General features: G+C 38.7%; 1 long non-coding RNA gene across 1 annotated transcript in view; it reads left to right on the forward strand.

The window, feature by feature from the left end:
- The window catches only part of LOC139168389 (uncharacterized), a 42,677-nt gene that overhangs the window by 10,536 nt on the left and 15,160 nt on the right, over positions 1-16,981 (forward strand). Inside the window, exon 2 of the long non-coding RNA XR_011559283.1 lies at positions 4,912-5,180. This is a non-coding gene — a long non-coding RNA (uncharacterized lncRNA). The remainder of the gene's footprint in view (positions 1-4,911; positions 5,181-16,981) is intronic.

Genomic DNA, 16,981 nt, shown 5'->3' on the forward strand with positions numbered 1-16,981 from the left:
TTTGCAGTTGTTGAAAGTAGGCTTATTTAATTTGGTACGCCTATTGCAAATATTCACAAGGTGCTTCACTTCACAGATTGCAGCTTGTCATGAAACACACATTCACAAATGACTGCATTATACTTCCTGAGAAAATTTAACATTTTATTTACTTAAAAATATTCCCCACTTGTCATTGGTGTGGTAGTGGCTGCATTAAGAAGTTTCTCTTTTACATTTCAATTCATAAGAAAAATGAAGGAAAACAAGTAGTTATTGATTTTACAAGTTTCCCTAAATCCGATAAAGAATCTGAATCCTGGTAGTATTTTTTACAGTTAAGTATATATGTATTAACATAGTTACAGAAAACATATTGTAATACGTATATATTTCTTCTTTTACAACATAGTAAAATCAATGTTCTTTTTGTAAATGGTTTTAATAAAAATTTGAAAGTTAAGGAACTGTTGTGGTTGGCTCTGGCTCAGCTCCTGCCCCAAGGAATGTGGAGGTGGATGTAGGGGAAACATCAACATGTCATAGGCCTATTTTATTGCCGACAGAGGCAGGTAGTGAAGTTTCCTCGGAAGAAGAAGAAGGTGGGGGTGACTTGGAAGAGGGGAGCTGGGCAGACAGCCCAGGTGGAGATCAATCATCCTTATCATCCCTGGATTCTCAACAAGAATGTATGACACATCCACACATGCGTAGAGTGATGCATAGGAGACAACAACTGAAGGATTATTACAGGAGATAAATGAGGCCACCTGTGGTTGGGTGGGGCTGCTGTAATTAGTGCTACAGATAAAAGAGCAGCCTGCTGTTTTAGCCTCATGGCAGTTTATCTGATTCATAGAAACATAGAAACATAGAAGTCTGACGGCAGAAAAAGACCTCATGGTCCATCTAGTCTGCCCTTATACTATTTTCTGTATTTTATCTTAGGATGGATATATGTTTATCCCAGGCATGTTTAAATTCAGTTACTGTGGATTTATCTACCACGTCTGCTGGAAGTTTGTTCCAAGGATCTACTACTCTTTCAGTAAAATAATATTTTCTCATGTTGCTTTTGGTCTTTCCCCCAACTAACTTCAGATTGTGTCCCCTTGTTCTTGTGTTCACTTTCCTATTAAAAACACTTCCCTCCTGGACCTTATTTAACCCTTTAATATATTTAAATGTTTCGATCATGTCCCCCCTTTTCCTTCTGTCCTCCAGACTATACAGATTGAGTTCATTAAGTCTTTCCTGATACGTTTTATGCTTAAGACCTTCCACCATTCTTGTAGCCCGTCTTTGGACCCGTTCAATTTTGTCAATATCTTTTTGTAGGTGAGGTCTCCAGAACTGAACACAGTATTCCAAATGTGGTCTCACCAGCATTCTATATAGTGGGATCATAATCTCCCTCTTCCTGCTTGTTATACCTCTAGCTATGCAGCCAAGCATCCTACTTGCTTTCCCTACCGCCTGACTGCACTGTTCACCCATTTTGAGACTGTCAGAAATCACTACCCCTAAATCCTTTTCTTTTGAAGTATTTGCCAACACAGAACTGCCAATACTATACTCAGATTGAGGATTCCTTTTCCCCAAGTGCATTATTTTACATTTGGAAACATTAAACTGCAGTTTCCATTGCTTAGACCATTTATCTAGTAAAGCTAAATCATTTACCATATTACAGACGCCTCCAGGAATATCAACCCTATTGCACACTTTAGAGTCATCGGCAAATAGGCAAACCTTCCCTACCAAACCTTTCCCTATGTCACTCACAAATATATTAAAAAGAATAGGACCCAGAACAGACCCTTGTGGCACACCGCTTGTAACCTGACTCTGCTCAGAATACTCGCCATTAACAATAACTCTCTGATGTCTACGCTTCAGCCAGCTGCAAATCCATTGAACTATCCAGGGATTAAGTCCAATCTTCACTAATTTATCTATCAGCTCTTTATGTGGAACCGTATCAAAGGCTTTGCTGAAGTCCAGGTAGGCAATATCCACGGCACCACCTTGATCCAACACCTTTGTGACATAGTCAAAGAAATCAATGAGATTAGTCTGACATGATTTGCCTTCAGTAAAGCCATGCTGATTTGGGTCCAATAAGTTATTGTTTTTTAGGTGCTGATTTATCCTCTTTTTGAGTAGAGTCTCCATCATTTTAACTACAACTGATGTCAAGCTAACTGGCCTGTAGTTACCAGCTTCTTCTCTACTGCCCTTCTTGTGAATAGGCACAACACTGGCCATTCTCCAATCCTCAGGAACTTCTCCTGTTAACAACGATTGGTTAAACAAATCAGTCAGGGGGGTAGTAATGACAGTTCTGAGTTCTTTAAGAACTCTGGGGTGGATGCCATCTGGACCCATTGCCTTATTTATCTTTAATCGTTCAAGTTCTTCTAAGACATCGGCTTCTAAGATCACTGGAGCTGAATCCGTACAGTTGGAAGCAATGCTATATCCCTCTATAGTATTATTTTGTAAGGTGTCTTTTGAGAAAACTGAACAGAAGTAGCTATTGAAATGGTCAGCGATCTCCTTATTCCCATTAATGCATGTATTATTCCCAGTACTAAGCTTCGTGATGCCGCAGCTTTTCTTCTTCTTATCATTAATATATCTGAAGAAGGTTTTATCCCCCTTCTTTACAGATTTGTCAATTTCTTCCTCTTTTGAGGCTTTAGCATCATATATTATCTGTTTCGCCTCCTTCTGTCTCATTTTATACACCTCCCTATCAGCTATACTTCCAGACTCTTTATACCTCCTATAGGCAGCCTTTTTTTCATTGACTATAGCCCTTACATCATTGCTAAACCATAGCGGTTTCTTCTTCCTTTTACCTTTAGTTATTTGTCTTACATACAGTCTAGTGGCTTTTAAGATGGCCTTTTTTAATACAGTCCACTGGATGCTCGCTCCTGCCATTTTATCCCTCCCCTTTAATTCATTATCTAAATATTCTCCCATTGCATTAAAATTTGTTTTTCTGAAATCCAATACTTTGGTTGCATTATAGGATTGCTCACAATGAGTTTTTACATCAAACCACAAACATAGATGGTCACTGCAACCTAAATTTTCTCCCACCTTGACATCTGAAACCCAATTCCCATTCGTAAAAACTAAATCTAGAATATTCTCCCCTCTAGTTGGTGTCTTAACCAGCTGTACCAGAGCTGCTCCTGTAAAGGCCTCTACTATATTCTTACTTTTGCATGTAAGGGCACTGGGGATATTCCAGTCAACATCAGGCATGTTGAAATCACCCATAACCACAATATCTCCCTTTACTGCCATTTGGGTAATTTCATCCACCATCTTGTTGTCACATTCCTCGGATTGCCCTGGAGGCCTATAGATCACCCCAATTCTAATGACAGAACCTTCTTTATTTTGCATGCAAATCCAGAGAGTCTCTAGATCTTGACACGTATTTTGAATTAGTGTTGTTTTTAGACTTTCTTTAATATAAATGGCTACTCCACCTCCCCTTCTCTCTATTCTATCCTTCCTATACAGTGTATATCCTGGTATGGATATTTCCCATTCATTAGAATCCTTAAACCATGTCTCAGTTATGGCAACCAGGTCCAAATTATCTCTAGATATTATGGCCATTAATTCACAGAGCTTGTTGCTCAAGCTTCGAGCATTTGTGCACATTACCCGAAGAACATTATTTTCGTTATTAGTTTGCCCCTTATCATCAACAACTACATCTATATTATTTGCAGCTCCCTTTTCATAAGCTTCCAAAAACTGCTTTATCCTCATTGGTCGGGGACAGAAATCACCCACATCAGTTACATCTCTGTCCCCTTTACCTAGTTTAAATGCCTGTCCAAAAAAGTTCTGAATTCCTCACCGAGCACCTGGGTACCTCTGTATGATGGATGCAAACCATCCCTCTTAAACAACTCCCTATTAGACCACCTACTGACATCATGACTTACATAGCCAAAACCTTCAGCTTTACACCACTGCCTTAACCACACATTAAACTCTCTGATACACGTTGTTTTATCCTCTTGGCCACAAACCGGTAACACCTCTGAGAAAGTCACTGAATCAGTTATTTTACCCAGCTCCACACTTAGACATTGAAAATCTCTTCTTACTACATTAACATTTCTCTGGGACAAATCATTTGTGCCAAGATGCACCACCACATCAACGTTATTACCTTTACTCACAGTCTTAACAATGTTTGTAATCCGCCTCCTGTCCCTGCTGGCAGTGGCCCCTGGGAGACACCTCAGCACCTTCACCACATCCTTGCTCTGTCCCAAATCAACACCTCTAACGGTCGAATCACCCACAAGAAAATGTGTCCTCTTTTTATTTCTACTAACTGCACTTGATGGTTTGGTGACATTTACGACAACTTCCCCTTTGAACATCCCCTCATTCATAGTTTTTCATAGTTTTTTCAAGATTGTGGTTTTTGCTCTTCAAGATTGTGTGTGGACTTTCTGGACTTTAGAATTGGACTCAATTTCCCAGTTATTGGGTGAGCATTTGGATTGCATTTAACCTGTGCCTTGTGTGTACCAGAAAATCCCTTTGACATTTAAAAAGGGAGCTGTTTCTGTTTTTCTGTTGATAAAGACTTTTGGGTTTTCCTTCTATCATGTGGTGTGTGTCTTTCTGGACTAATTACCCTGTAATTACGGGCGGTTGAGACATGCCGGCAGAACAGGAACACAGTGCCTTATATGGCTAAGATGCTGGATTGGAAGTTAACAAGCCAGCATTTGAGACCCGATGTCAGCGTTCCAAATAACATCTGAGAAATAAATCAGAATCCAAACCTTGGCCTTCTTCCAAGTTCCAATTTATTAACAGAGCCATGTTGGTTATGAACTGTAGTCATCCCGATACTAACTTTCCCTACAATTCTCCACCCAGGTTCATCCCTTGTTTCCACACCCACAAGCTCATCACATGGACCACTCCGGTTGCTTCAACGTCCATGATCCTCCCATGTACTTCTGGCTGGTGCTGAACAAAGGATGACCTTGAATCTTCTGGAAAGAATTTGTTGTGGCTAGTATCTTCCCCTCTCATGCAACCACACCTCTCAAATTCCCACAGTACTATTCTACTTGTGGCAGGCCAAAGTCTCCAACTCAAAACGATGGCTTCAGCCTGAAACCTGAGTGCTGCTATGAGATAGGGTAAGCGCCCATCCTTTGTTCAAGCTCCTGCCAGGAACATGAAAGGAGCTCCATTGCCCAAGCCATTGATGGTAAACCTTTTTTCCCTTGGGTGCCAAAAGAGAGTGCATGTGTGCTTTATGCATACACGAGTGCCCACACCCATAATTCAATGCACGGGGAAGGCAAAAACAGCTTCCCCCACCCCTTGAGGCCCTCTGGAGGACAGAAATGGCCTGTTTCCCAATTTCTAGTGGGCCCAGTAGGCTTGTGTTTTGTCCTCCCCAGGCTTCAAAGGCTTCCCTGGAGCCAGGGAAGGGTAAAAATGCCCTCCACCTTCCCCCAGGAAGCCAAAAACACCCTCCCAGAGCCTCTGTGCAAGCCAAAAATGAACTTGCCAGCACACACATACATGCTGGAGCTGAGCTAGGACAACTGCTCGCGTGCCATCAGATGTGGTTCTGCGTGCTACCTGTGGCACCCATGCCATAGGTTTGCCATCACTGGCCTAGGCAATGGTGATGTCATTGGATAATCCTTTCAACCCAGAAGTGACTTTGTGCTTCTCTGACATGAATGTGATTTGAATGTTTTCAGGTTTAGAGAATATTTATTTCGGAGGTATTACACTCATCTCTACTGCTTTTTCATTTTTAAAGTTTTTTTTCTTTTTAAATATATTGAGTACTGCTTTACATATTTTTTTCAGTAGGTAACTAAAGAAATATCATATATTCAAAGAATTGAGAGCTAGTAAATATTTGTGGATGAAATGTGGATTTACAGATGGCTGTTATATATAAACTGGGTTAACAAAATCAGAAATGGGGAGGTGGGAAAGCCAAGGGAAATAATCAAAACCATTAAAAAGCAAAAATTAGAATATTTTGGACATGTGATGCAACACCCTGAAAAAGACATCGTACTTCACTTAATCCTCCAGGGAAAGATTGAAGGCAAATGAGGTCCAGGCAGAAGAAGAACATAATGGCTTCAAAATATAAGGGACTGGTTTGAACAAAATTCAGTAGCATTTTTTTGTGCGGCTGTTGATAAAAATAGGATCGCAAACATGATCGGCAATATCTAATGATGGAAATGGCACAAGAAGAAGAATAAATATTTGTGATTGCTTTAAGTTGAAATTTCTTGAAGATATTCCTGGAAAAAGAAAATACAGATTCTTGAATTAGGCAGTTTTATCTGTTCAATTTTATTCCTTACTATTAATAGGATTAAAGGCAGTGAAGGGCTACCAAACTTTTTACTACCATACTGTGGGCACCCTGCATTTTCTTTCAACATCTTTCAGTGCAAACTGGGTGCTCTGGGGTGGAGCTCCATTTTTGCTACCATTTGTGTTACCCCCATCCGGGCAGTAGCCCACCCTTGATTAAAGGTTATACATTTTAATGATATTGAACCAAACATCTGAAACCATCTGAAAGTTTTGGTCTTTTGATAGAAGCAAGCTATCATAAGGTGATGTGATCCGAAATTGTCTATGATCCAGGTTAAACAACTGCCTCAGGAGAATGATTGATTTATTATTTTGGATTTAGCTTCATTGTGAAAAAATGTCTTTGAGGTAATCATTATTTTTAGACATGTTCTTCTGTTGCTAGTATAGCAATTATTTGACATAACATATGGCGAGACATGGAGCAATTCACCTCTTGTGTGGCAAGGATGGTGCTATTTTAATATTTTCAACCTCAATATTTGCTTTAAAATGTTCCACCAATTTAGGTGACACTGAAATACTATTGAATCTTCATAACATCAAAAGCCTGTTCTATCCTCTTAATGCAAATTCTAGAATTATTGGTATTTTGCTTCTACTGCCATGGCATAGCCTAGAAATGCCTAAAAATGCTGCTATTTTGAAGATTTGACTTGTAAAACAAACCACTTAAAAAGGAGCCAAAGTTAGATCTTCAAACTGTCCTTGTTTTTTAAAAATGTTACTTAAAAAAATAAGTCACATCTGTATTTTTTCCAACCTTTTCCTCAATGTCTTATAAAATAGTGATAATTCAAATTAATTAAACCCTGGTATTCCCCTCAGGTCTAAAAGGACCCAAAATGAAGTTTGAGACCCTGTAAAAAAATTTCTCTGCATATCTGAAACTTGAAATTCCATGACTTTTCTCATTTGATGGGTTCTTTTTAAGGGTGGTGGTTTTTTGGGGGCGGGCGGGTGGTGTATAGTTTTTGCTGGGCAAAAAAGTTACCAATGTTACCCTCTGGGTCCTTTTAGACCCAGAGTATGAAAGGGTTGGTTCTAGCTACTGGAATTGTGTTTTTGAATACTTTTTCACTAGTATACTAATTTGAACATTTCTGAACACAATGATATGAAAATTGAAATGAAAAAATTAATGCTTATTTGTTTATTTTGCTCAGAAAGGCCCGCCTCCCGTTTTTGTGAAAATGTGTTCATTTTCATCTAGATTAGGCTGCAAAATCTTATTTTTTTGACCATCTCTGGCATTGAAATACTAATTTGAACATTTCTGAACACAATGATATGAAAATTGAAATGAAATAAATGATGCTTATTTGTTTATTTTGCTCAGAAAAGGGCCTGCCCCCCATGACTGTGCGCACTTTTTTCAATTTATAGATAGGATTAGTATGCCAATGCCAAATCAGAATATTTTGACTATATTTGGCATTGGCATACTAATTTGAACATTTCTGAACATAATGAAATGAAAAAAAAGTATGTTTATAACACTTGTAGTCCTCCAGGTCACATTGACCCGGAGTATAAAAGGGTTGGTTCTAGCTACTGAAATGGTCTTTTTGAATACTTTTTTCACTAGTATACTAATTTGAACATTTCTGAACACAATGATATGAAAATTGAAATGATAAAATTAATGCTTATTTGTTTATTTTCCTGAGAAAAGCCTGCCCCCCTGGTTGTGTGCAATTATTTTAATTTATAGATAGATTAACCTGCAAAATCCATTTTTTTCCATTTCATTTTTCATTTGTTTGTGATCAGGGATGTTCAAATTAGTGTACTAGTGAAAAAAGTATTAAAAAAACCCATTCCAGTAGCTAGAACCAACCTTTTTATACTTCTGGTCAAAAAGGACCCAGAGGAGCACAAGTGTATAATCTTTGCGAACATCATTTTTTCCTCATTTCCATTTTCATTTCATTATGTTCAGAATGTTCAAATTAGTATGCCAATGCCAAAGATGGTCAAAAGGTTCTGATTTTGCAGTCAAATCGAGATAAAAATGTACAAAATTGCCCAAAAATGGGGGGGGGGGGAGTTTTTATGACCAAAATAAACAAATAAGCATTAATTTTTTCACTTCAATTTTCATTTCATTATGTTCAGAAATGTTCAAATTAGTATGCCAATGCAAAAGATGGTCAAAAAATTCTGATTTGGCAGGCTATTCTATCTATAAATTGAAAAAGGTGCACACAGTCGTGGGGGGGGGAGGCCCTTTTCTGAGCAAAATAAACAAATAAGCATCATTTTTTAAAATTCAATTTTCATTACATTATATTCAGAATGTTCAAATTAGTATGCCAATGCCAAAGATGGTGAAAAGGTTCTGATTTCGCAGGCAAATCGAGATAAAAATGTACAAAATTGCACAAAAATGGGTGTGTGTGAGATTTTATGACCAATATAAACAAATAAGCATTAATTTTTTCACTTCAATTTTCATTTCATTGTGTTCAGAAATGTTCAAATTAGTATACTAGTGAAAAAGGTATTCAAAAAAACAATTTCACTAGCTAGAACCAACCTTTTTTTACTCCGGGTCACATATTACCCAGAGGACTACAAGTGTTCAAAACATTTTTTTTTCATTTCATTATGTTCAGAAATGTTCAAATTAGTATGCCAATGCCAAAGATGGTCAATAAATTCTGATTTGGCAGGCTATTCTATCTATAAATTTCAAAAAGTGCACACAGTCGTGGGGGGGGGCATTTCTGAGCAAAATAAACAAATAAGCATCAATTTTTCCATTTCAATTTTCATATCATTGTGTTCAGAAATGTTCAAATTAGTTTCCTAATACCAATGATGGTCAAAAAAGTCAGATTTTGCAGCCTAATCTAGATGAAAATGAACAAAATTTCACAAAAATAAGTATTTTTTTTTTCACTTCAATTTTCATTTCATTGTGTTCAGAAATGTTCAAATTAGTATACTAGTTGAAAAAAGTATTCAAAAAGACCATTCCAGTAACTAGAACCAACCTTTCTATACTTCGGGTCTAAAATGACCCGGAGGGTAACAAGTGTATAGTAAATGGGAGGAGAATACCAGGATTACCGGTAAGTAAACTGTTTGTGTTCATTCAAAATCTCATTTCCTATGAAATCTATCTAGAAAATAGTTTTTAGAAGGATTTAGGAACATGGCTCTGACAGATACTTTAGCATGTGATAGGGAAAACTATCAGGCAACGGTTTTTGCTTCCCCCCACTAATTAAATGATTAATTAGTGATTAACCAAAAAATGTATATGTAAGCATACATCCATAGATACTACAGTTAATTTCATTTTTCTTTAATATTGTTATAGATTCCCTGGAACAGAACAATAAACTCCAGATGTTTCAACAAAGTATGGTTACAAAATGGCAGGTCAAGATGTAGGTGTGACAGAGCAATTGAAATTCTACCTTTATGTGTTTTTCACACGTGATACACATAAAAATTGGTAGAACTTTGATCCAACCATCTCAGCTGCCATTCTGACTTTTTGAACATACCTTGAGTGCTTTACAGAAAAAATAAAGATGATGATTGCAACTCTAAAAATGCTGAGTCAAAATTGATGTTTCCTAAAGAATCTGAAAGCCCATTCTTGAATGCAATTGACCTAAATTATTATGATTTCATAAAATAAAATAAAATAAAATAAAATAAAATAAAATAAAATAAAATAAAATAAAATAAAATAAAATAAAATAAAATAAAATAAAATAAAATAAAATAAAATAAAATAAAATAAAATAAAATAAAATAAAATAAAATAAAATAAAATAAAATAAAAAATAAATAAAATAAATAAAATAAATAAAATAAATAAAATAAATAAAATAAATAAAATAAATAAAATAAATAAAATAAATAAAATAAATAAAATAAATAAAATAAATAAAATAAATAAAATAAATAAAATAAATAAAATAAATAAAATAAATAAAATAAAATAAAATAAAAAGTGACCGAATGCTGCTCTGAGATCTTCAGGCCAAGAGTCAAAGATACGATGACCATTCTTGTTGCAGCTTCTTGCTGAATGTCTTGCATCTTTCAAAAAAGATAAAAATTTAGCAAGCAATAACAATTTATGGTAACTGGCAAAGATAAAGAAAGGGCTGAAATCTGGATGATTTGAAGTCCATGAGATCTTTTTGCACTCATGGTTGCCACCATGTAAGGCAGCAGTCCCCAAACTATGGCCCGTGGGACGGATGCGGCCCGCTGAGGCCATTTATCTGGCCCGCGGGTGATTTCTAGTGCTGTTAATAGTCCATTGCTGGGGGGCAGGGACCACGGCAGATTGCTGTTGGGGCAGTAGGAGCCTGCTGACACCAAGCCCTGCACCTGCCAGCAAAGCTGGCTGCCCTGGGAAGCAGCACGCTTTTCAAACGTGCGCTTTTCAAATGCACTGCTTCCCCGGGCAGCTAGCTTTGCTCAGCACCGCCATGCTTGACATCAGCGGGCCTCTGCTGCCCCAACAGCAAACTCCTGACTGCCATGCTCGCCTTGTGCCACAGGGGGTGGGGGGGTGGCCACTTGCAAGCCCAGGGAGGGTGACATGCAGCGTTGGGGCCGCTTCTATGCTGGTCCCTCTGGTTAAATAAAACAAAACAAGCCGGCGGGGGGAGGTGACTGACGCCGTGGAAGCCTTTCCTCCCCTCCCCCTTTGTGCCTTTTCGGCTGGGGAGTGACAGAAGCGGAGATGGGCAAAGATGGACGTGCATGCTCAGTTCCCTTTGGAAGCTAACGGGCTGCCAGGGCAGTGCCGCCTGCGGAGGGAGCCCCCTGGTGGTCAGCCAGGGCCACCGCAGCCCCCCTTGCCAGCTGGAGGCAAGAAAGGGCCTTTGCCCCTTCCTGCCAAGAGGGAAAGCGAACAGCTGTTGTGTCGAGAAAGGGAGGGAGGAAGAGAGAGACAAAGAGTGGGGGAAGAAAGAGGGAGAGAGAAAGGAAGGGGAGGGAGGGAGGGAAGGAAGGGAGGAAGGGAAAGAGCGAGAGAGAAGTGACTCTTGATTTAAATATATGGTAAAAAGCACCCAAATAATAACAGAGAAAAAAACCCCCAGCCCTCACCTGTTTTTGGAAATGGTTCAAGAGTTCACACACACATACACACACACACACATGGGGGAAGGACACAGGGATGGAAAAAGAGAGGAGAAGTGAGAGAGGGAAGGAATGAGAGAAAAAAGGACGAAGAGGGAGAAATGAGAAACAAATGAGAGAGAAAAGGGGGAGAGACAGGAGAGGGACCCAGAAATGAGAACAGTGGTAGAACTTTGAGGAGGGATGATTGATTATTAAATATGGATTGACTATGGAATATTGGTAAAAGATATATTTAAGTGTTGTTTAATATTAGTATGTATTAATTCGTAAAATTGGATTCGAATTTTAGAACTATAGAATTACATAGGTAAAATTAATGAAAGATATATAGGATAAACAAGGGGTTTAATGATATGTACTGTATGATTTTATGAGTTTGCATTATGCATTTAAAATATACTTGGTAATGTAGAAGATTGATGAAAGTTAGTAGTAAATGCTAAGGGCCTGAAAATTAATTGATCTTGGAAATATTGAATGAAATTATAGAAAAGTATAATTTATAGAAATACTGTATATTAATTGATGCATTATTTTTATTGGTATTTTACTTTTTCATAGTTTTTTTTTATAGTCCAGCCCTCCAACAGTCTGAGGGACAGTGAATTGGCCCCCTGTGTAAAAAGTTTGGGGACCCCTGATGTAAGGTGTGTAGCTGTTTGGTGAAACCAGTGTGAGACAGCTGGCTTACTTTTGGCTATTTCATATACAGGTCCCTCCTTGCATGTGAAGTATTTTACAGGCTCCTTTTAAAGAAAGATTTAGTGTGTTGAGAATTAAAGTCCCATTGCATTATGAAGAACAGTTGATAGGCATGGTAAACAGAAGAACTGACCATCATGATTCTAACAGGAGACTGAACAGCTGAGTGGTTGCAGTAGGCGATGGAGGATTAGTTGTCCACGGTGCCAAGCTTCCAGTTATACTTCAATTCCAGACTGACTCTATAGAACTACAGGAATAATTTATGTCTCTTTCTGCATGCTTTGGGTTAATTTAATTTCTGATTGACCAAGCCTTATTCTTTAACAAGCAAAATCTTTAATTGTTAGCTTTTGCTTGCAATTATCTCCCCTGACTTCGGGCATGCCATGAATTATCCAACTCCAAATTTTGAATAAGAAGTGAGAGTTGTCCATTTTGCTTTCCCCCTCAGTTTTTAGGATTACTAAGGACAAGAATAAAAACTACCCAATAATTGATTGCCTATTGCTGGTGAGAAAACATAAATGGCATTTATGCATTTTGGGATTAAATTTGTGGCTGCTTTTTCCTGTCTTTCTGAATTTGCTGAAATACTTTGTGCCTAAGGTGGTGGTCCTGAAACTGAATGGCTTTCTTTGTATACATAATAGGATAGGATGCATTTAGTCATGTTTCGCAGACAAAAATAATGTTGAAGATGTCGGTGTCTAGTAGGAGGAGGAATTCAGACATCTTATTGATTACACTTCTTGCATTGATTAGTTTGCATTTGAGATTAATTTTGTGTTCGAGATTGGTTTTGGTTTGGATTGAGGAAGTAAGGGACGTGCTTTCCTATTCATGGTTGGTGGTGCTTCGGATATCGATTTGTTGTTGAGGGATGGTAGGCTGGAAGATGTAGGAAGGATCATGGTTCTTGGATTTGATGCATTCAGTATGGTAATATATGTATAAGTTTGTTTCACCAAGATCTAGCCGTCTCTTAAGTTCTGCTCATAGTTCACAGGAGCAGATACGTTGTAGGAGAGATAGATCTGGTCTGGATCTGAGTTTGTTGTACTTAGAATTATTTCTGGCAATGGAGTTTATGGTCTTGATGAATTGTTGTTTGGTAGGTTCATTTTTACATACCACTCTACAGAAACGGGGCCACTGAGCCATCGCTATACCTGTGCTCTGGACCATTTCTGGTAACTTCTAAGATATCTGCAGTGTTCTGTCTGGGTCACTCCAGAAGCCAATACCAACCCAAAAAGAGAAGCCAGACACACTGGTAAAAGGCAAAGGCAGTTTATATAATTCAAGGAAAACACAGGTAACAGAAAATGTCCTTACAAACAGGAAAAACGCTGGAACTTCAAATATATACATGAAGGGACCAGTCCATGAAGCAATACCAGATTCTTGCTGCCAAGACGAAGCTGTAGATAGCAAACAGACACCTCCCACGAGTCTTCCAGATTGCGAGGCCACAAGCCAAGATCAGAGACGCTGAGAATCAAAACAGGTCACCGCAACTCCAATTGATAACACTCCACATGGCTTCAAGGCCTTGCCTGCCTTTTAAACCCTGCTGATGAGGACCACACCTGTTCTGTCTGGGTTCCCCCAGACGCCAACACTAACTAAAAAGAGAATCCAGACACGCTGGTAAAAAGCAAAGTCCTTTTATATCTTTGAAAACAAACACAGATAACAAAAACTGTTCTTACAAACTGGAATGCTGTGAAGCTTCACAGAAGAGTCACGACGGCCAGACAATACAACAGGCTTCTTGCTGGCACACACACCACTGTAGGTAATAAAACCCACGCCTCCCCCAAGTTTTCAGCCTTCGAGGCCACAAGCCAGAATCAGAGATGCCAAGGATCAAAGCAAGGTCACAGGACTCCCCAAAAATAACTCTCCACAATACAGGAAGGGCGGGCCTGCCTTTTTAACCTTTCTGAGGAGAACCACCCCCAAACCCAGCTGTTGCCTATTAGGGATGGAAATACCTGGCTAATTGTCCCCTTCGTTGTGCTGCCCTTCTCTGCCTCATATCTATGATGGCTTGTGCATTCTCATCCAATGACTCCAGGCTACTCGCTGGGGGGAGCTCCCCCACCGGGGGTCTCAGGCTGTTCCCCCTCCTCCTCATCCTGACATTCCTCTTCCCCGTCTGCCTGGTCCTCCTCCTCCTCCTGTTCCTCGTCCTCCCCCTCTGAGCATGGAGCCGGCAGAGTTCTAGCCGTTCCCTGAGGAGCCTCAGACTGAATCACAACAACACCCAAACCCAGCTGTTTCTAATTCAATGGTGGAAATATTTCTTGCTCTGAACGTCTCTGTCTCATGTCAATGACAGCTTGTGCGTACCTAATGACTCCAAGCTACTGGCTGGGGAGATCCCCCCCCGGGGCTCTCATGCTGTTCTCCTTCATCCCATTCCTGACTCTCCTCTCCCCCGTCCGACTGTTCAGCCCCCTCCTATGTGCTGTCATCCTCCTCCGGGCATGGTGCCAGCAGAGACACAGCTGGTCCCTGAGCAGCCTCAGGCTGAATCACAACACCATCCCCCCTCGGAAGGCCCCTCCCCACCTGCCAGCGGAGAGAACATAGTTAAAAAAATTTATGGTAAGGGAAAAAAGCAAGAATAAAGATAAATATGTTAGAAGATATTAAAGAAAGGGGAGGATTTGCACTTCCTAATTGGAAATTATATTATCATGCAGCCGCCCTAACATGGATTAGAGATTGGATAACTTTAGAAGATAAAAGAATATTAAACTTAGAAGGACATGACCTTATGCTTGGTTGGCATGCCTTTATATGGTATGACAAGGATAAAAACCACTCATACTTTAAAAGACACACTTTAAGAAAATACTTATTAGAAGTTTGGAAAGATATAAGAAAAAATCATTTTTTAACTATCCCTGAATGGGTCGCCCCCCTAGAAGCAATAATACACCCAAAGTCTAGAAAGGATACGAAAATAATAAGATATAAGGACTTATTAAATGATCAAATGAAATTAAAATCTAGGATTAAACTACAAGAAGAAGGGACAATAATTGATTGGTGGCATTATGCACAGATTCGATCTAGGTATCAGAAAGATAGCAGGCTCTATATTTTTAACAAGAATAAAAACTTATTAAGTAATTTAATTACTATTAATCAAACTAAAACAATAGGGAAAATTTATAAATATTTGATTGCACATAAAAACATAGATCTGACCCTAAAAGACAATATGATAAGTTGGTGCAAAAATATCGGAAAAGAAATAGATATAGATACATGGGAGAAAGTCTGGACTTACAACTGGAAAATGACAAAATCAGTGTCCCTAAAAGAAAATCAAATTAAAATGTTTTATAGATGGCACCTCCCACCAAATAGGATAGCAAAAATGTTTCCCAAAACTTCCCCGATGTGTTGGAAATGCAAGAAAGAAATAGGGTCTTATTATCACCAATGGTGGACATGTAGCAAAGCCAGAATGTATTGGAAGATGATAGAGAAAATAATGAAAGAAATAGTAAAGCAAGATATAGAAATTACCCCGGAATTCTATCTATTAGGAATTACAAATCAGATTTATAAGAAAGAAATTTTATATTTAATTATACATATTTTAACTGCTGCTAGGATTATATATGCGCAAAATTGGAAAGGGGAGGATATCCCCAAAGAAGAAGAAGTCATCATAAAAATATTGGACTGCGCCGAGATGGATATGATGACAAGACGCTTAAATGATCAAGAAGATACGAAATTTTATGAAACATGGAACAAAGTTTATATATGGATAGATAAGAAAAAACAATAGAAAATAAAGATACGTAAACGAATAAATGTAAATTGTTTTGGTAAAGATAAGATTTTTTAGCTTATAATAGTATTAGATAAATTAAGTTTGGTTTAGAAATATATTAGAATTAGTTTATATACAAAGAATTATCATGAGAAGAATTTTTTAACACTAGATTAAATATATATATAAAAAAATCTTTAATGAAAAATTTAACAAATCATTTTTTAACATTCAATTATGTATTCAATTATGTATTCTTTTTTCTGTACTTAAATTCATACTTTTGAGATAAGCAGGGAAAATATATCCCCACCTTTTATGTTGAATGTATGTATGTCTGTCTGTCTATTTTATGAAAATTAATAAAAAAATTGGAAAAAAAAAAGAGACCAAAGGGCATCACGGTGTATTCAAAGTGACCGTAACGAGTGCCGAACGCTGTCTTCCACTCATCCCCGGCCCGCATCCGAACCAAATTGTACGCACTGCGCAAATCAATTTTCGTGAACACCGTTGTCGTCCGCAACCGGTCCATGAGTTCAGGGATCAAGGGCAAGGGGTACCTATTACGTACCGTGATGGCGTTAAGGCGCCGATAGTCAAAGCAGAGCCGAAGATCGCCCGTTTTCTTCTTCACGAACAGGACAGGGGCAGACAAGGGGGACTTGGACGGCCGAATAAAACCCTTGGCCAGATTCTTCTCAATAAACTCCTTGAGAGCCACAAGCTCCGGCTCTGACATGGAGTACAAACGACCAGCTGGGAGCTTGGCGTCAGGGATCAGGTCTATGGCGCAGTCGTACGACCTATGTGGTGGTAGCCCATCCGCCTCCTTCTCGTTGAAAACATCGGCGAACTCCGCGAGGCAACGAGGTAACTGGATCCCGGGAACAACTGGGCCGTGGGCTGCGCACACATGTCGGTTGGTGGTCCACACACTGCAAACTGGAGAAGGTT

The sequence above is a fragment of the Erythrolamprus reginae genome, chromosome 5 (genome assembly GCF_031021105.1).
Source record: "Erythrolamprus reginae isolate rEryReg1 chromosome 5, rEryReg1.hap1, whole genome shotgun sequence".
Lineage (NCBI taxonomy): Eukaryota > Metazoa > Chordata > Lepidosauria > Squamata > Dipsadidae > Erythrolamprus > Erythrolamprus reginae.